The sequence below is a fragment of the Sarcophilus harrisii genome, chromosome 5 (assembly GCF_902635505.1).
Source record: "Sarcophilus harrisii chromosome 5, mSarHar1.11, whole genome shotgun sequence".
NCBI classification, from domain to species: Eukaryota; Metazoa; Chordata; class Mammalia; order Dasyuromorphia; family Dasyuridae; genus Sarcophilus; species Sarcophilus harrisii.
In genome coordinates, this window is record NC_045430.1 from 90,849,445 (window position 1) to 90,865,661 (window position 16,217).

Genomic DNA, 16,217 nt, shown 5'->3' on the forward strand with positions numbered 1-16,217 from the left:
ATTTGTTGAATTGAGAAGAGTGGTAGCAGGGGGAAAAAGGACATGGATTTATGAATGGGATCTGGAGCAGCTCGGACGTGGCTATCTATCCCTTCAGATATTGTGTCTGTAGCTCCACCACACCCACCAAAATCCTAGGTTTTTCCTAGCTTCAGAAGTCCTTATCTCTTTCCTCCAAAATAAACCTCCTTTCTAACTTCCCTTCAATTCCCAGTATCTCCAAATCTCCTCCCGGTCTGCATTAAGGACCACTGATTTTGAGATTTCCCAAGGATCTCTCATTTGTTTCCTCCTTCTAGATAAAGAAGCAAAAGAAAAGTTTTGGTCCTCATTTCACAATGTAACTAGAGGCCCAGAGAGGTCCATAGCAATAATAGTTCATGTGTCTGCGCCTACTGCAAGTTTCATAAAGTGCTTTGTTTCTCAAAGTCCCATGAGGAAGATAATGCAACCCATTTTACAGATGAGAAAACAGGTTCAAAACAAGCTGCCTATGATCACTCAGTTAGTACTTCCAGACAGAGCCCACCCAACCTGAACCCAGATTTCCTTGATTCTGAATTTAATTCTCTGAGCTCTCTACCCTTCCCCTCCCCCCACCCCGAAAAAAACCTCTCTTTGGAGCTGGGAGAGGAGGACTCGGAAAGAGACCCATATTTGATAAAGAGATGAGATACAAGATATACCAGACAGAGCTCTGGACATCAATACTGGGGAGAGAGAAGAATGGGAGAAAGGCTTGACCTACCACATACTAGCTATGTAACCTTGACCAAGTTTTCTGAGACTCAGTTTCTTCATCTGTAAAATAGGGATACTACACCCTGCCCATTCCACAGGCACATGTATGGTTGCTCTCTGTCCTCCTGCTCGATTTGTGATGAGAGCAGCCTGCTGGCTCTGCTCCTTTTCCACCTTCTGCACAGTTGTCCAGATTCATGCAGCACGTGAATGATACGGGCTGCTGATCTAGGACCCCTGGTCTCTGAGCACCTCTAGTAGTCACCATACATGATAATATCAAGAACAGCAGGTGCTTTTTTATTGAGGATTTGCAAAAAGATTCCCTTTTGTCAGACTACTTGTTCTTTTTGAATACATATAGCCAAATCAGGATGGAGTGGGAGTATGAGGAGCTGGGGGAAAATGAGCTAAAACACCAGGTGCTGCTGGGTAGAAGTCAGTCATTTAGCCAAGAAGGGGAGGGAGAAGAGCAGAAGAGCATGCTAGGGAGACACCCAACACAGGGGACAGGATGAGGGAGTATTCAGAACTGTAGCCCAAACCTAGGTTAAGAAGCTCAGTCAATGAATATTTAATAGGTCAGTGCTCCGCCTGATTGAATTTTAATGGCCAGCCAGAGCTCTGGATCCTAAGTCCTAGGTAATTAGTCAGGAGCCATTAACACTGACAGCCCAGGATTTATGGTAGAAACTCTTTGATTTTGCTTCCAACCTGCTGGATTGGACAGACAAAGGATTTCACTCTGGTCAGTCCAGAAGCAGGAAACATGTCTTAGTTTTGCATATAATTTACATAGTGGTATAAAGGGGTGAAATAAATTCAGAATAGTTAGTGACCTGTATGAGGCTGGACCTAATGAGATGAAGGTAGGATGAGACGAAGTCAGACAGGGTGGTATCTTTTGTGTGAAGAATAGTGGTAGGTTGTGGGGAAGGGGGAAAGGAGAGAGTACCCCTGAAATAGAAGCAGATCTTGCCCTCTTAATCATCTAGGAGGGCAGGGCAGCTGTGGACAGGCTGCAGATTGTGGTTCTGAAGCAGGAATCCTGTTCTCGGGGTCTAAACTTCTCTATAGCTTCTAAGGACTGTTCCTTCTCCTGAAGAGCTTACATTCCAAATGGGGAGATAACATGTAAATCACCAAGTACATACAAGGTACATGCACAGGTGATCTAAGAGGGAAAGGCAACAGCAGCTACATCAGAGACCAAGAAAGGCTTCTTGTAGAGGATGGGATTTGAGGTGATACTTGAAGGGAGACAAGGCATTCCAGACACAGAGGAAAGGCAGGATCAGCCAGTAAAGCTGAGGGCTTGTAATGTGTAATTAAACACATTAATGTGTGTATGTAGTAATGTGTAAGAATACTGGAGAAATAGGAAGGGGTCAGGTTATGAAGGATTTTAAATGCTAAACAGAAATAAGAGGATCACCAGTGAGATAATCCCCACTTTATCACCTATTACCTCCCTGCCCAAAAAAAAAAAAAAAAAAAAAAAAAAGACAATGAGAGTTAATCTCAAGGAGGCCCCACTCTAGATCATCAAGGCTCTTCCTAGAAGCTGTAGAGGTTTAGACCCCAAGAACAGGGTTCCTGCTTCAGAACCACAATCTGCAGCACCTCTGGCAAGAAGCAAAAGTCGGCTTGGTGGAGCCAGGGAAGGGAGGGAGAAGGCTGGTCTAACCCTGCACAGCATCCCATCTGGGATTGTATGGAGTGGGGGGAAGCGGAATAGCACCATGATCCTAGCACAGCTATCCCAGCTATGAGAGCTATTGGAGCGACCATACAGATATTGGGTTCTGAAGATCAGCCCCAACCATGGAATATAAACTCAATTTTCGTGCTACAAATGAAATTTTCTGGAGGATCAGGGTAAAGAAATCTATCACTGGCCAAATTTACCCCAGGTTCTTTCTCTAGACTTGGGGATCTAGGAGTCGTCCTAGATTACTCACAATCTCTGAAACCCATCTCCCCCAGTATCCAAGCTGTTGCCAAGACGTATCGATTTCACCTTTGTAACATCTCTCCAATTTATCCCTTTTTCTCCTCCAATATTGCCACTACTCTAGAGCAGGCTCTCATCATCTCATGCCTGGACTACTACAATATCTGCTGGTGGGGCTTGACTCGAGTCTCTCTTCCATCCAATCTCTTCTCTTTAAAAAAAAATGATAGCTTTTCATTTTTCAAACCACATGCAAAAATAGTGTTCAACATTCACCCATGCAAAACTTTGTGTTCCAAATTTTTATCCCTCCCTCTCTACCTCCCTGCTTCCTTCCCTACACAGCAAGCAATCCAATATAGGTTAAATATGTGCTTTCTTCTAACCATATTTCCACATTTGTCATGCTACACAAGAAAAATCAGATCAAAAAGGGGAAAAAATGAGAAACAAAAAAACAAGCAAGCAAACTAGAACAAAAAAGGTGAAAATATATGTTGTGATCCACGTTCAGTCTTCATAATCCTCTCTCTAGATGCAAACGGCTCTCTCCATCACAAGTCTATTGGATCAATATATTCTCTATTTAGCCACCAAAGTGATTTTCCTAAAGTGATCATACCACCCTCCCCTACTCAATAAACACCAATGGCTTCCTATTGTCTCTGGGAACAAATAAAAAATACTTTATATGGCATTCAAAGTCCTTCATAATTTAGTCCCCTCCTACCTTTCCAGGATTTATATGACTTGCTCCCCAATACACACTCTGGTTCAGAGATACTGGCCTTCTGGTTGTTTCATGAAACAGATATTCCAATTCTTGGTTCTGGACATTTTCTTGTTCCACATGCCTGTAACGCCCTGTTCAGACTACTGACCCCTCTGACTTCCTGTATGTCCCAACTAAGATTCCCTCTTCTACAAGAAGTCCTTTTATGTTTAGTGTCTTCCCTTTGTTGATAATTTCAGATTTATCCTATAGTTATCTTTCTTCATATATGTTTGCATGCTGTCTCTCCCATTAAATTATAAGCATCTTGAAGGCAGAGACTGTTGTTTTGCCTCTTTTTGTACCCTCAGTGCTTAGCACAGTGTCTGACATCTAATAGTAGATGTGCAATGAATGTTTATTGATTGATTGAAAGTACTGAAAGCGATGATATAGGTTAAATATGTGCAATTTTTAAAAAATATATTTCCATATTTGTCATGTTGTACAAGAAAAAATCAGGCCAGAAGGGAAAAAATCATGAGAAAGAAAAAGCAGAGAAACAAACAAAAATAGGTGAAAATACTATGCTTCAAGCCACATTCAGTTTCCATAGTTCCCTCTCTAGATGTGGATGACATTTTCCTTCCCAAGTCTATTGGAATTGTCTTGAATCACTGTATTGCTGAGAAGAGCTAAATCCATCACAGTTGACCATCACATAATCTTGAAGATACATATACCATATTCTTCTGGTTCTGCTCATTTCACTCACATCAGTTCACATAAGTCTCTTCAGGCTTTTGTAAAAATCAGTCTGTTCATCATTTCTTATAGAACAACAATAATATTCTATTACATTCATATGCCATAACTTATTCAAACATTCCCCAACTATTCAATCTCCAATTTCTTGCCATTACAAAAAGAGCAAACATTTTTGCATATGTGGGTCCTTTTCCCTCTTTTATTTCTTTGGGATACAGACCCAGTAGTGACATGCTAGATCAAAGGGTATACCTAATTTTATAACCCTTTAGGCATAGTTCCAAATTGCTCTCCAGATGGTTAGGGAATTTTACAACTCCACCAACAATGCACTAGTATCCCAGTTTTCTCACATCCTTTTTAACATTTATCATGATCTTTTCCTGTCATGTTACCCAATCTGAGAGAAATGGTGTGGTACCTCAGTTATCTTAATTTGCATTTTAATCAATAATGGTTTAGAGCATTTAGCATGATGTTTTCAATAATGATGTCAGATGCATCCAACAAGGATGATAATGAAATCAAGATCAGCTACCGCACTGACAGTTAATTTGAAACAGCTACAAGTCAAGACTAAAGTGGAGGAAGAGTTAGTTCATGATTTTTTTATTCATCAATGATAGTGCACTCAATGTAGCCTTGTAAGCTAAGATATTATGAAGTATTGATTGATTCTCTGTTTGTCTCAGTTTTGACCTAACAATTAACACCAAGGAAATACAGGTTCTCCACTAGACAGCATCACACTATCTATATGTGAAATATGTTTATAAATGAAGAAATATTGAAGGCTATGAATAAGTTTACTTACTTTGGCAGTATACTTTCCAAGGATGTACACATAGATGATGAGGTCGACATATACATTGCCAGAGTTAGCTCAGTGTTTGGAAGACTCCAAAGAAAAGTGTGGGAGAGAAGAGGTATTAGATTGCCTACAAAACTGACGGTCTACAGAATCATTGAGCTGACCTCATTATTGTATCCCTATGAAATCTAGATAGTATACCAGCAACATGTTTTGTTTTTCTTCCCAGAGAACTGAATCTCTTCCATTTGAATTGTCTTAGGAAAATTCTGAAGATCATCTGGAAGACAAGGTACCAAACACTAGGGTCCTTCCTCAAGCTAAACTGCCAAGCATTCAAACTTTATGCAGACAGCACCACTCTGATGGGCTGGCCACATTGTTTGAATGCCAAATTAACATTTTCCTAAAAACCTGTTTTATGGAGTATTCACACAAGGCAAGTGATCACATGATAGTCAGAAGAAGTACACACTCAGTTTCTCTCTGAAGAACTTTGGAATTGATTGTGTGACATGGGAGACACTGGCAAAGGATTGCCCTGGCAGGGCTTGTCTGTATCAAAGAAGTTGTTGTGCTCTATGAGCAAAGCATAAGTTCAGTAGCTCAAAAGAAACAAGAAATGCACAAATTTAGAGACATCTCCACTTCTAATGTTCATTTAGACAAATGTACTATTTGTGCCCAAGCTGTGGTAGACTCTTCTTAGCTGGTGCTAGTCTGATCAGCCACAGTTGGACACCCTATTCTTTGATTCCAACACAGTGGTGCCATTTTGTTCTTCTTTAAGAAAAAGAGCACCAACTGGCAAGCCATGTAAGCATGTGTGTGTGTGTACACATAAACAGAGAGTCAAAAGATCAGGCAATGGATATATACACACATATATAAAATATTGCATGTATGTATATATGCACCCACAAAATGCATTTCTACTAGGAGGAAGATCTAAATAGTCAAATTTTCTCTTGCTTTTTGAAGCTTCCTCTGCCCCAAACAATGAAAGAAGGCTCTTCCATTTTATAGTGTTGAAGAAACAAAAGGCAAAATTCCTTCAGCAAGTTAAAACAATGACAGAGTAAACAATGTCAATATGTAATGGACCCTAAAAGAAATCACTTCCCAAATCCCAAATTTCCTTTTTAATCATTCAAAAAACAACTTTTATCAAATGCCTACTATATGGCAGAGAATTTATCTTTCAATCCGTTCAACGATCAATGAATTCAAGAGATTCTGCTATTAAATTGAACTAAACAAAAATACTCACTTTCCTAATTTGTCACAAGAAATGAAATAAAGTATCTTAATTCCATGAAATCAAGATCCTTTCCTGATCTTGATTGTCTTCTGTTACAAGAACTTACTGGACCTTTATTTAGAATGAAACTGTTGAATTTGGAGGAGAGTCCTGTCTTCTTGACATTGAGTAATCCTTCCTATTCAAGGGAGACCGATTGGATCTTTCACATGATACCACAGACTTTAGATCCTGATATCAATATAATAGTATTGCTTAATATTTCCTAAAATAAAAAGAGGTAATAATAATGATCAGGAGTAGAATTTATTAGGAAAAAAAGTAGGGGTAGTAATCATTGATCTCAGACAAAATGAAACTTAAATATTCAATCAAGAGAGAAATCTACATTATATGTCAGCCATATTAATAACTGTAGATGTATGTATATATTTATGTATGTATGTGGATATGGCTATATATAGGTATATGTATGTGTGTATATAGATATGTGTGTGCAGGTGTGTGTATTATATGTATATACGTAAATATATTTGTGCTTAACTGTAGCTTGCTTGGGAGATGAGAGGGGGAAGAGAAGAAAGGGGAGAAAAAGAATAAAGTAAAAATGCACAGCAAAGAAAAGAAAAACTACAAAGAATCAAAGAAAAGATGGATAGTCACAAACCCATTTTCTATTATTATATATATTTTCTTGAAATGTAAATTTGTTGTTACAAATTTTGAATACTTTCTGATGTTCTGAGTAGGCATATGATAATTTTTTTCCCTTTTTCTGTCTATTTTTCTATTTTTTTCTTATTTTGCACTTAAGTTTTTTTTTAATTCAATTAAAAATACTTTTTTTAAGGAGGGGAGCAAAAAAAAAAGAGCTATTAGTGAATATATTTCCATACTGGTTAAAACCTAGAAAACGAATCAAAGGTACAGCGTAGGTAAACAAAACTTAGAAGTAATCAAGCATAGTTTAAGATACTCAAGGGTACCAATAACTAGAGTAAGCATTCCTTAGCTAACAAAAACCACTGGGCAAATTGCAAAGCAATTTGGCAGAAAGTAAATTTAGGCTATTATCTTTCAGTATGCTATAATAAGCTCCAAATGAATATATAACCAAAAATAGAGGAAAATGGAAGGAGGTACCCTGTCCACTGGGAAGAATGTTTAATTAAACAAAAGGTAGAGCCAAAAAAGATAATTTATTTCAAATTGAAAAGGTTTTACATGAATAAAATTAATGCAGACAAAATTAGGAGGGTAGTATTTAATTGAACCCATCTCAAATAAAGGTCTGATATTTAATATATAATGAGAAACTGGCAGTAAGTATTGACATTTTGGGCTGATGTAATTCCCCCATGTGGAAGAGGTATGGGGAGGGGCTGGTATTACAGAGATGTGGTGATATATATGTATTAGCCACATGGCGAAGAGAAGCCTTTTTGAATGTATCCAACTTTTGGCAACATCCAATCAGATTCAAAGAACAAATACATACTTAAGTACATTGGAAAAAGGATCATAGGAGCTATAAACCAATCACTATGAATCAAAGCATCCATAGTTTCATGGAATCTACAAATGGTAAGGGAGCAACAGGAAGGAACAAATACTGATCTTGTTCTCCCCAATACCACTCAAAGCAGGAGTGAGTCAACAGGGCTACACAGGTGTCCATTGGGGTGGAGGGAGACAAGATCCACCAAGAGGGAAAAAGCACTCTTTTATTCCTGAGAATGAGCTGTATTCTTCACTGTGCAAATGTGGTTTGATGTTTGTGAGCCTCAGTACTTGAAAGGGAGTTGATGTCTAATCTTAGGCAGGTACTAACTGGGTTGGAACAAATGAGCCAGAAACTGAAGTCCAAAAGTTTCACTTAAGAAGGGTAGATGGTAAATCAGACACAGAAGTGAGAGTTTCATAAGATTACTTTGACCTTTCATGTATCATGACTATCATGAGATAGTATCTCAACTTTGAAAGACTTTTAAAAACTCTGATGAATGTAGTGGCTGATGGCCACTGAAGACCAATGAGAAAACATATTGTCCACCTCTGACAGAAACTAAAAAAGTAGAGTGAGAGGTACATTTTTTGGATGGCTAATTAAAAGCAATTGTTTTGCTTGATTATGCATGTTTGACTGAGGACAAACAACACAAGATAGAAACAAATACCTCCCCCAAGTCCATTTTTAGAACTGGTTTAAAAGAGGGAGAGCAGGAGAATGGAAGTCGTTCCCTCTCTTACCAGGTCAGTTCTTTTTGTCCACACTGGGCTCAGCAAATAGGAGCTGCCGAAAGGAGCACAGCTGTTTTTCAAAATGCAAATGGTCAATAAATAAGCCTAGATGGAAGAAGACAACTCCATGCTGGAAAAACTGAACACTCAAAACAAGGCTTGCCCTCACCCTTCTCAATCTCTCTCTCTCTCTCTCTCTCTCTCTCTCTCTCTCTCTCGCTCTCTCTCTCTCTCTCTCACTTTCTCTCCCAAAAAGTCTTAAGATACTTTTACGTTTTAACACCTTAAAACTGCACAGCAATTTTTAAACACCCAGAATGCTTATAAACTGTTAAATGCTCCATAAATGTGCGACATTAACAAAATACTGGGAAATATAAGCACAAGAAAATTTAAGTTAGGACCAAAGAGAAAAAAGGATAATTTTATTGTTACCTTCTTAAATAGATGTGTGTATGTGTATATGCATATATATATATATATAATATGCTTTCAAATAGAAAAATAAGTTTATCATTTTATATTTTTATTTTCATTTGTGCATTTGTGCACAAACAAAAATGTTTGCTAGTTCTTGTTTATAATGATAAAATGACAAATTCCTTTCAATTAATTATTATCCCTTTCAAGGATGTCACTTAAGCTCTGTTAAGCTCAGTTTTCTCATCTGTAAAATAGAGATAATAATTGCGCTTACTTCACAGGTTATCATGAAAATAAAATGAGATAATATTTCTAAACCTATCTGTAGTTACTAGAACATAGTAGGTAGAACATAATAAATGCTTATTTCTTTCCTCTTCCCCCATGCATGATTCACCATCTTTCACCTTGGTCTCATATCTCCACAATAACCCTGTGAGGCAGATGCTATTATTATTTCCATTTTACAGATAAGGAAACTGTGAAGCCATAAGAAACCAAGGTGAAAGATGGTGAGGACTTGAACTAGATTGGTAGGTGCTGGAAGTAGGGAGAAGGGGATGAATGCACCAGATGCTGTGCAGGTAAAACAGATAAGATCTGATGTGATTGGCTGGGAAGGAGGAAATGGATGGTGAGGGAGAGGGAAGAGTCAAAGATGATTCCAGAAAAGATTTGAAAATTATACTTCCCTCAATAGTTTTCCTTTTCTTCCTCCTGTATGAAAGCTTTCTGTCCATCTTTCAACTCCACTGAGTTTGTTAGAAATAAAAGGACTTTCTCTTGATTATACAAATGGGGAATTGCAGGATGGTTTTTGAACCTAGTTTCTTTTACTTTTAATAAAAATCTTGTTTCAACTACACTACATGACTTCCTTCCTCTTTTCCAGGCTAAAAAGCACCAGTTCCTTTCAATCACATTTTTGAGGCCATAGCTAAGAAGTATTCTGCTACCTGCCCAATAGCTTTTCAGTGGTCTTCCTAAATGGTGGGATTCAAAACTGAATGCCATATGTGGGATCAAGCCAGGGAGCTATCAACTCTTCCAAAGCTCTTTGTCCTTACAATATTATATTGTGTATATATACACAAATATATATGTGTGTGTGTGCAGGTATATATATATACATATATATGTGTGTGTATTTACATATATATTTATATACACAAATTCACCAACTAGTTCTGCTCCTATTTTTTTGTTGTTGTTGTCATTGTCATTCAATCATTTTCAGTTATATCTGACTCTTCGTGATCCATTTAGTATTTTCTTGGCAAAGATACTAAAGTAATTTGCCATTTCCTTCTCCAACTCATTTTACAGATTAAGAAACTGAGGCAATGGAAAGATTTACATGAACTGATGCTAAGTGAAGTGAGTAGAACCAAGAGAACATTGTATACAGCAACAAGAAGATTATGTGATGATCAATTCTGATGGACTTGGTTGTTTTCAACAATGAGTTGATTCAGGCCAAATCTAATCATCTTGTGATGGAGAGAGTATCCAGAGAGAGGTCTGTGGGAACTGAATGTGGATCACAACATTGTATTTTATCTTTTTTGTTGTTTGCTTGCTTGCTTTTCTTTCTCTTTTTAAAAATTTTTGATCTGATTTTTCTTGTGCAGCATGACAAATATGAAAATATGTATACAAAAATTGCACATATTTAACATATATTGGATTGCTTGCTGTCTAAGGGATGGGATGGGGGTAAGGGAGGGAAAAATTTGAAACACAAGGTTTTGCAAGGGTGAATATTGAAAATTATGTTTGTGTATATTTTGAAAATAAAAAGCTATTATTAAAAAAAGTTTTAAAAAGGAAAAAAACAGAAGCAAACAGAGTGAAGTGACTTGCCTGGGGTCACATAGCTAGTAAATGTCTGAGACTGAATTTGTATTCAGGAAGATGAGTCTTGCTGACCTCAGGCCAGCACTCTTATCTACTGCATTCCTTTATCCTGCATCAATTCATATGAAAATTTTTAAATTTCTTTAAAATTGTCCCTTTTACAATTCTTACATCCCCAAAATATTCCATCACATTTTTGTGCCATGATTTGTTCAGCAATTTCACAGCTGATGGTCATTCCTTGACATTCCAGTTCTTTGCTAACACAGAAAGAACTGCTATGCTATTAACTATTAATAGCAATAGCTATTAACTTTGTAAACATGGACTCTTTTTCTCTTTCATCTCTTTGGGATTTCAGGAGTAATTATGGTGTTACTGGGTCTTCGTTCTAAACTGTAAAAGCTACAATAGGATGGGGGCTGCTTTCGGGGGGGACTGCCCTTGAGTTTCTCAGTCTGAAACAGTAGACAGATAGAGATGTGGTTTCTGAATGACAATAAGTGAACTTAGAACATGGAGGGATGATAAACAAATAATAAGGAGAGTTAAATATTTACAGGATGTGGAGCCAGAGGGTGAGGGCATTAGTCCAGGTACGGCTAGGGGAAGATTTGGAAAGAGTATTTAGACAGAGTAGAGTTGGGGAAGGTTATCTCCTTGGATCAACAATGCATTTGAGATGTTAGGAGCTGAAAGAGTGAAGTAAGGGAGACTATAATAACAACAACAATAATAATGTTATAGAGTTATTTCAGTTGTGTCTAACACTTCATGACCTCATTTTGGGGTTTTCTGGAGTAGTCTGCCATTTCCTTCTCCAGTTCATTTTACAGATGAGGGAACTGAGGCAAATTGGGTAAAATCACACAGCTAGTAAGTGTCCTAAGTTAGATTTGAACTGCATCTAGGAGTATTGCTCACTCCAAGCCCAGTCATTGTCACACTTAGCTGCCCAATAATAATACCTTGAGATAAGACAGTTCTCCTTTCAGAACTCAGAACTCATACTATTATGTAAAATTACACAATTGGACTATATAGACCCTAAGTCCCCTTCCAGCTCTAATGTTCTATAGTTCTAGACCACATATTTGTATCATTTTCTCTTTTTCAAGCACTTTCACATCTATTATCTTATTTGATCTTTGGAGGAACCCTCTGGGGTAATTAGAGCAATTTTTCATCCCATTTTGAAGAGGAAGAAAAGAACATAAGAAAAGTGATAAATAGCAAGCAGTGCTTACTATTCTTGCTTCCAATCCTGAGTTTGTTTTCCTCACTAAAGCATGAGTAACTTGGAGACTAGATGGGGAAGAAGGAATAAAACAGAGAGGTTGTCTAAGGACTTCCTTCAACAAACACAAATTGGGGGACAACCAATGAAACCAATCTATATGAACTAATACTCTAACTTGTATTCTAGCATTGACGGGCATGTTTGCCTTTCCTCCTAGACTGTAATTGCCATGAGTTCAAGAACAGGACCTCAGTCTTTTATCCCCTACAATGCTCTAAATATTGGGGGTTTGTTTTGGGGATGAATGTTTTGGAAATGTTTATGGAATAAATGAATGAGATTGTGAGGAAGGATATTCTGCAATTACAAATTTTTCCTTCCCTGTTTTACTATTCTGATTCTCTTTTTTCTCTTATGGAAGAGTGGTCTATTTTAATAAGCATATATTAAGTGTCTACTGTTGACTCCTCATGGTTCCAGGGATACAAAGACAAAATGAAAAATGGACCTTACCCTCAAAAAGCTTATATTCTATTGCAGAAATACAACATGAACATGGGGTAAGTATAAAAGGAATGATTTGAAGAACAAACTATCAATTATTAGAATCAGAAAGAGCTTCCTATAAGAGATGATTGAGCCTTAGAGGGAGCTGATGTTTATTTTAAAATTTATTTAAAACTTAAATACAAAATAAGAAAAAACAAAATAGAAAAAGAAAGAAACAGAAAAAGGAAAAAAAGCAAAACAAAACAAAGCATTATCATGTGCCCTGCAGAACAACAGAGAGGATTCAAAATACACAACAATAAATTTCGATTTTAAGAAAGCATATATAATAATAGATGTTATATTCATGATTGTTTATCTTTGCTTCCTTGTAGGTTTTCTTTTGTTTTCGGCTGAGTACTTTTTACTTTATTCTTTCTTTCCCCTTTTATACTCCCCAGCACTCCCAAGCAGGTTACAGTTAAGCACAGATATATTTATATACATATATACACACATATATAAATATACACACGTACTTATCTATGCATACGTAAACTTATATAAACATACATAAACACACTTATGCATATATACACATATATAACTATATACATGCATACATTAACCTATATGTATACACACATATAAACACATGTATACATATACATATATAATATATAGACATGAATCTAAAATAAAATTAATATGACTGACATAATGTAGATTTCTCTTTTGATTGAATCTTTAAGTTTCACTTTGTCTGAATCAATTATTATTATCCCTACTTTTTTTTTCCTAATAAATTATACTCCTAATCATTGTTATTGTATTTATGTACAGAACCAGAGGTTTTAAGAGGCATGGATGAAAAGTGAGAACACTCCAGGCAAGAGGAAAGCCTGTACAAAGGCATGGAGGTGGGAGATGGAGTGTTCTATGAAAATGGCAAGCAGACTAGAGCTTAGGATCCATAAAGAATAATGTGTAATATATAAACAGCTAGGAAACAGGCAGGAGTCAAATTCCAAAAGCTTTAAAGGTCAATCAGAAGAGCACATTTTAACTTGAAGGAAATAAGGAGCCAATGAAGCTTCTTGAAGAGAAGACATGTCCAGATGTCCACTTTTGGAATAGCAATTTGACAACTGTGTGGAAGGAATAGAAGAGACTACAGCTATGGAGACTAATTAGGAGGTGGGATGTGGAATGCTTTGTATAAAAAAGAGCAAGCAGACCATTTTGTCTGAAAAGTGAAGTGTGGGAGATGAATAAGTGTGTACTAAGCCTGAAAAGATAGGCTAGAGATAATTGTAGAGGGCTTTTGATGCTAAAAAAGAATGTGCGTTTTATTTGGAAGTAATAGGGATTCACCAAAAGGTCTTGACCTAGAGAATGACAAAGTTGCATCTATACTATAAAAAGATGATTGTGTCTGCTGGATGGAGGATAGATTAGAGACTGAGAGAGAATAAGCAGAGAGTCTGCATAATACAGGCAGGAGGTGATGGGAACCTGAATTTGGTTAGGAGTCTTATGAATGATGTGAAGGGGGATAGATGGAAAATATGTTGCTCTGGTAGAATCAAGAGCTGCTAACTAAGCACTTCTGGGTCATGAAAGATCCTGGAGGAGTCCAATTCTCCCACTTATATCTGCAAATACCTCAAAAGACCACCAGACCAAACAATGAATAAGACACAATGAGACAACATAACAAAATTTTAGGGGTGCATTTAAAGCAGTCCCTCAGAAGAAAATTCAGTTCTTTAAACACTTTGATTAACAAAGGAGCATACATTAATGAATTTAGTATGCAACTGAAGAATACTAGAAAAGAAACAAATAAAAAAACCTCAAAAAGTGAGATAAGTGAAATTACAAATAAAAAAGAATACTGCATAAATAAATAAAATTAGGAGTGATTTGATTAATAACTGACAAACCTTTTAATAATCTGATAAAATAGAAAAACCAAATTTCCATAACAAAAATGAAAAAGGAAATTTCACAGCAAATGAAGAAGAAAAAGAAATTTTATTGAAAACTATCTTGTCCAATTACTTATCAACAAAATTGTCAAAATAAATTAAATGGATGAACATTTACAAAATATGAATGCCAAAATTAATAGAACAAGAAAGATTTTTAAAATGTAGTTATGCCAATAAATTTTTAAAAGATTCTAGAAAATATAATATTCCTTTATGTTAAAAAAACATCAAAATGCATAGAAATAAATAGATTATCCTTTAATGTGTTAAATAGTATCTATTTAGAACTAAATTTTTTTTGTAAAGTAGGAATATTATATTATATGTATGTTTCCAATGAAAGCTTTTCTAGGAAAGAATAGTGGGGTCAATGGAAATGACATATATTTCTACCATGTTTAATATATATTGGACTACATGCCATCTAGGAGAGGGCATGGGGGAAGGGGAGAAAAGTTGGGACACAGGGTTTTGCAAGGGCTAATGTTGAAGAATTGTCCACACATATGTTTTGAAAAATAAAAAGCTTTAATAAAAAAAAGAAATTAGATTTAAATCAATCTCACATAATATACACACTAATCTTCAAATGGATACATGACCAAAATATAAAAGGTAATAATGTTGGGATCTAAACCTGTTATTTCATTAGGAATTACCAGGTAAGGGAATTTTCTACATTAATGTGCATCAGTACCCTCTCTGTCACTTACAATCCTGTAGTTTTCTAGAGCATTGAGAGCTTGAGTCCCAGAGCCATTATGGGTCAGAGACAGGTTTCTGCAGTTTCCTTTCTCCACTATCCTTAATTGCCTCTTCACAAAATATCATATATTAAATAAATTAGAAGAGCAGGGAAGGAGATACTTTCACAACTATTATTAGGGGAAGATTGCTTCACCAAACAAGGATCAGGGTATCAAAGGAGATAAAATTGATGTATAAAATTTGAAGTTTTTATAATAAGGCCAATTGCTAACATATATTATCTATTTGTGACTCAGCCCCTAAGGTCCACTACTATGGGGCTATCTCCTCATTGGTATGGGTACATGCCCTCCACTGAGGAGGAAGAATAGCCAGGTGATAACTACAGAAAATAATCAGGGTCTTTAGTTTCTTTTCATTTTTCTGGGCTCTAAGAATAAAAAGGGAAGACATGAGGAATTTCAACCTCTCTTCAGGATCATAAAGGGAAAAAGACTAGGAAGAAGCTCTATCATGTCTCCATTCACAACTTACTACTCTAATGACTTCGGAGAATTTACCTTTGGGTAAAATCTGAGACTCTCTCTCATTTGATTTGAGTTACATCACTTCTAATGGGAGAACTCCTTAAAATATAATCTGACAGAAACATAAATAGAAATATCCATAAATATAATAGGTATGCACACACATATGTTTCACATGTATACTTTCTCTGATTTCTGTTTTTCTATGAACTTGAATTAATGAGTTTCTTATTTTAAAAATCTGGAAGTTTTTGTACAAACAACTCAGTATTGTTAAAATTATAAGGAAACTATTTTTTGCAGCTAGTTTCTCTGATGTCTAAGATAAATAGGAAATTGATCAAATAGATGAAATCCATTCTCTAATAAAGGGTTGAAGGATCTAAACAGGCAGTTAAGTTCACCTTCTTCTGAACCCAGATTAGTACACTTAGATTAGGGATATTTGAGGGTGACATTTAATTCCAGTCCCACATCCCTGTTAGAGACTA